Source organism: Lepisma saccharinum, chromosome 7 (assembly GCF_977018435.1).
Source record: "Lepisma saccharinum chromosome 7, izLepSacc3.1, whole genome shotgun sequence".
Lineage (NCBI taxonomy): Eukaryota > Metazoa > Arthropoda > Insecta > Zygentoma > Lepismatidae > Lepisma > Lepisma saccharinum.
In genome coordinates this window covers 79,815,389-79,821,471 of record NC_139235.1, presented here as the reverse complement: position 1 = coordinate 79,821,471, position 6,083 = coordinate 79,815,389, and positions in this window count along the sequence as shown.

Sequence of the window (6,083 nt, the reverse complement as noted above, 5' to 3'; positions counted from 1 at the left end):
ATTTTATATAAGAGCCTCTGTATGTGAGAACCTGCTCTCAAAACATCAGACGAATATGCAGCCGGATACATTGTTACTTTCCCGGTCATTCTCTCTTTCATAACCCTTAAAACTGCAGACACTGACAAACTACTGCACTGGGTAACCAACTTAACCACTTCTTTCACTGGTTTCTCAGGATACCACTGACAGAACGTTACATAAATATTGAGTAGAATCTGTTTCTCGCCCCTTTTCAAAGGCTGTCCTTGCTGGTGCTTTGAAAACAAGCTCGGACAACACGGAGACCTTCCCGCAAGCATAGAACTCGCAATGTTATTTTTCTAAGGACAAGTCAGACAATATTACAAAGTGGCACTACTTCCTTGCTGTTCACATGATTATTTTTAGAAAATAACCAATGTTATAAAATATCATTATGTACACGAATCTCTAAGCTCATTGAAAGTTACGATGCATATTCCAACAAAATGTTCACACTTATTTTGCGTTGCCATGGCGCCAAGTTATTTTACGAAGTGCACTATATTTGGCGGAACAAAAATCGTTATTAGGATGCTTGTCAAAGTTTCCAACCGCAATAAATTTACGAACTTTCTTTGTCTTGTTTTGATCATCATCATCAATATATTTATTGGACTTACAGCATTGCATATGGCTGTTTATGCCCATTATATATTTTATTTACGTAAGATACAATTTACATAAAATGTACAAACAAATTTCAAATACACTCCTATCTATATCAAACCTTAGAAAGATACATTACCATGGTATATCATTTTGTCTAAAAAATGCAAGTAAAATATATTCAATTCGCATGCAAGAAAGAAGCCAAATTTATGGAAAATGATTATTGGTGCAAAGAGTTAACCATAAAGGTGAAACAATAATTACGAAAGAAAGAGCATTGGGTTTAAAGTGAGACGTCATTTGCGGCAGCGTATCCCATACTACAAATTGGCCGTTGCTTTACCTTACATAATGAATCCTGTAACAACGCTGGATTTTCGTGTGGATTATTTTACTTCTATGAGTTTGCAATGCTTTCTGCATGCACGTGGTTTTGTTTACAGAAGGTCTCAGGTTTGGTGATTTGAACTTTAGACTAAACGAACATAAGATGGCTGGCTGTATCAAACAGTAATAAATATCGAACATAAATCCGAATGCATCCACAACGTATAATATGAAATATTGATATCCATCTACTATTTATAAGAGTTAAATAATTAAGAAAATAACAAATCAATTTGTTTCTGCATGGAATGCCATAATAGACCTGAAAGGACAACTTGAATTTCTGTACGTTTGATATCAAACGAAATATCCGTCAATGGTGTTTACAAAGTTATTGTATACATATGGCACTAACTAACTAACTAACTAACTCTCTATCCTTCTTAAACCCGAAGGTTCATGGCTGCAGCAACATAGGCCTTCCATGTTTCCCTATCTTGAGCAAGATCTATATACTCTTTTCCATCCCTACCGATTTCCCTTAGGTCCATCTCAACGTTGTCCCCCCATCTTCGTCTTGGCCTTCCTACAGGTCTCTTACCATCAGGTTTCCCAACAAGAATCCTGTAAACTCCTCTTTCCTCTCCCATTCGTGCCACATGGCCTGCCCACCTAAGTCTTCTTGATTTAATCATTCTAATAATATCTGGACATGAATACAAATTATGCAGTTCTAAATTATGCAACCTTCTCCATTCACCTGTCTCCTCATCCCTTTTAGGTCCAAAGATTTTCCTAAGGATCTTATTTTCAAATACTCTCAATTTATGTTCCTCTTTCAATGTAAGGGACCCAGTTTCACATCCATATAATACTACAGGCAAAATTACTGTTTTGTATATTTTAACTTTTAGTTTCTTAGATATTAAACGAGAAGACAAAAGTTTATGAAGAGAGAAGTAACATGCATTTCCTGAATTAAGCCTACTTTTTATTTCCTCTTAAATATAATTTTCATTTGTTAATATTACTCCTAAGTATTTGAATTTGGAAACTGGTTCAAACGAGTTGTTATCAATAATTAGATTTTGATTATTACCTAACACTTGGTTTCGGCCTGTAAGCATATATTTAGTTTTCTCTTTGTTAACTTCCAAACCTATCTTTTTAGCAGTTTTGAAAAATATTTTAGCATTATTCTTAATTGTATTCACATCATCTCCCAGTAAGTCTACATCATCTGCATATGCTAACAACTGAGTCACACCATTTAATTTTAGTCCTTCTTTAGTTTCTTTTACCTTCCTAACAGCATATTCTAAGGCAAAATTAAAGAGCAATGGAGATAATGCATCTCCTTGTTTTAACCCATCATGAATTGTAAATTTGTCAGACATATTAATACCCACACGAATTTTACTTTCTGTTTCACTGGTGCATACTTTTATCATACTAACAAGCTTCTTAGGTATTCCAAACTCGACTAATATATTATATAGTTTATCTCCTTTGACCGAATCATATGCTTTTTTGAAATCAATGAATAGCTGATGGACATTTTGATTATATTCCCACTTTTTTTCAAGTGTCTGTCTGATGTGAAAAATTTGATCTATAGTTGATCTGTTACGTTTAAATCCACATTGATAATCACCTATAATTTCATTAGCATATGGTGTTAGTCTTGTTAAAAGAATGTTAGACAATATTTTGTATGTTGTTGAGAGTAGAGAAATTCCACGGTAATTATTTCAGTTCATTTTATCACCTTTTTTAAACACAGGAACAATTATGGATTCTTTCCACTGTTGAGGGATTTCTTCTTTATTCCATATTAAACAAATTAATTTATGAATTTGACATATTAATGAATTTCCACCATATTTAATTAACTCAGCTGGTATTAAATCAATGCCAGGTGCTTTGTTATTCTTTAGCCTTTTAATAGCATCTTTAACTTCAGTCAAGTTAGGTTCTGGAACTAAAGGTTCTGCTGTGTGTACTTCATTTACTTCTGATTTATCTCCTACATGGACATTTAAAAGGTCATTAAAGTAGTTCTTCCATCTATTTAGAATATCACTTGGGTCAGCTAGAAAATCACCGTCTTTATCTTTTATCAAGTTTACTTTAGGTTGCCACCCCTTTCTAAACTCATTTACACCTTTATATAAATCTCTGATATTTTTATTTTTGCTGTTTGTTTCAATTTCGTTAATTTTGGTTTTCAAGTAATCTCTTTTTTTACTTCTAAATGTGCGGTTAACTTCTCGCTTTATTCTATTATAATTGTTTAGATTTGTATCATCAGAGTTATTTAACCACCTAAGTCTAGCCTGATTTCTTATTTCTATTAGATTATGACATTCATTATCAAACCATGGCTTACTTTTTCTCGGTTTATGGTATCCTATACTTTCTTTAGCTGCTGATTCTATTGCATTACGTATGTGCTCCCAATTCTTATTTACGTCTGTTTCATTTATATTTTCATCATCACTTAAATCCTGCAAAACATCAAATCTATTTGACAGTTTAATTTGGTAATCTTTCTTAATTCTTTCATCAGTAAACTTTCCTGTATCAAATTTTATAACTTTTAGATTTTGTTGCTTATGATTTATCACTGAGAGTCTTTCTCTTAATTTAGCAATTACTAAATAATGGTCACTGGCACAGTCAGCACCTCTATGTGTACGAACGTCAATTATACTAGTATGCCTTCTCTTATCAATGAGAATATGATCTATCTGATTATGAGTTTTACCATCTGGAGAAGACCAGGTATATTTATGGATATCTTTATGTTTAAAAGTGGTACTTTTCACAATTAAATTCTTTGAGGTTGCAAAAGGGTAACACTTTACTATACCTGAGACGGATTCCTTCAAAATTACAGGAGAAAGTACTTACGGAATTCATTTTCTGGAGTGTTGTTGATGTTCCGGAATGTAGTTTTGGTCCATTTTAATGTGAATCCATGTGGTTTTATACGAAAATCTCTCTCCAACGTGCTATTTCTGCTCCCGCCATTTGCTTTTTACGAGAGCGCGATATTGCTGCTGCTACAAGCCGATGTTGTCCGTATATGCTAAATTGAACGAAAGGAGTGCTAATGGAACCTAACCTAACAGGCCTAACCTAACCTAGTAGGCATACCTCGTAAGTAAAGAAGTCAATTTAAAATTCCTAAAGTGTTTTTAATGTTAAAAAAAATATTTCCGACGCGCTATTGCGATCAACGGTAAGCTACCGCCATGTTGTGTGTGGAAATAAACAAGAACAGTAAGTACTCGTAAATGTAAGAAATATACATTATTTTCGTTACGAATTCCATTATTTCACCTAAATAAGTGTTCCGGAATGCAGAATAGTACGTTAGCAATGTAAAAAAGTGCGAAAGGAATCATTTCCAGGTGTCTCAGGTATAGTAAAGTAGTACCAAATTTTCTCCTTATTCTCATCTTCGCATTCATTTGCCATAAAAAGCATGTTAATGGTTAAAAAGTCGATATCAAGTTATTTCTTTAAAATTTTGAGCAGATTTGTATTTCGTTGACAATTACAAAAGCGAAATGTGTTAAAACAGATATTTCATATAACTGCCAGAAAACATAATTATATTAAAGTATAATATGTGCATAGTAATAAAATCGTGCATAATAATTAAAATATGCCTACCAGTATGTAAACTGCACAATTACAAATTGAATCCAAAGAATTCTTTTTACACTTCGTCTTTTATAGCTACATTAAGTTACCTTGCATATCACAAAACGGACTGGCAAATTCCACGCAGTGTTGGCAGATTGAAGTAAATCCGTCCACAGAATTTCTTGCGAGAATACCGAACGGCACTTAGCAATGTAACGGAATGGAATATCTGAAAGGAATTGGAAAGTTTGATTTATTGCAAATATTTAGTAGAGAATTATAGCTGAACATGAGAAACTAAGTAAAAAACGTTGCACTGCAAGCCTAGTAAGACATTTTTCAATCTACTTCTTTACAAAATTGCAATGAGACACCAAAACATTTAAGTGTTACCTATATTCCACAACGTTTAATCCTTTCCAACTTTCCAACCTTTTCACTCTTTTTGGACTTCAAATATCACACAGTCATTTCTCTCTTTGAAAACAAAACTGCATAATTGGTAATGCAATGGCGCCACCGTTCGTAAGCCTATGATTCGTTTTAATCTTTCGATTCCAAACAACTGAAGTGAGATTCTCTGACAGTAGCGACATATGTTAACTTCGTTTAAGGTTGAAAATTCCTAACTTTGTAGTGTATGAAGCCATGGGCGAAGTTTGAGCTCTTGCTTTGGGGGGGGGGGGGCAGAATCTAGAAGAAGCATATGATGTACCTAAGGGTTATTGAATATCCCCTAGTTTATAAGGAGTCCGGGGCCTTCCCCAGGAAATAAAAAAACAACAACTTAGAAACACTGAGTTCTAGGCCTTTTAGATTTGAAAATGTTAAATTTCCTCGCTTATGTAAACAAATATTAATTTGTATATTGGTTTTCAGTTTTAAAAGAAGCAAACCAGTACGATTATTGCAATTTGCATTTCATTAATTTTTATTGAAACAATGCTCGTATTACTTTAAAAACGTTACGCTACAATAGTAAGCTTCAGAAATTTTAGAAAAATTAAATTGAAAAGTTCTTTTGATGCCTCAGCAGTAACTGTTGACTCAACACAAAGTCATTTTATGTTTTTTCTTTCTTCAAACTGTACACATCACATCAATCGAATCGTCTGAGACCAGCTATTGCGGCGCAATTATCGCACATGCCATCATGCCAAACGTCAAGATTTGCGGTATGGCTTCATAACAAAAATGTAGTAACTGAAGTTAATCATGTGTAATTTTTTTAAATCTTTTTTAAGTTGGGGGGCAGGCCCCCCCCTGGCCCCTCCAGAACTCCGCCTATGTATGAAGCAAGTGCAAGGGCAAACGTCCAGACGCTAGTTATTGTATTTTATAGAATTAATTCGGAATCTTTTATTAAAAATTCATGGCTATAAACGATAAGAATATGTCGTTACAGATTAATATGTTACGTCTTGTTGCAAAACGTTTTTTCTCGCCCATACTTTGTTCCTATTCACACA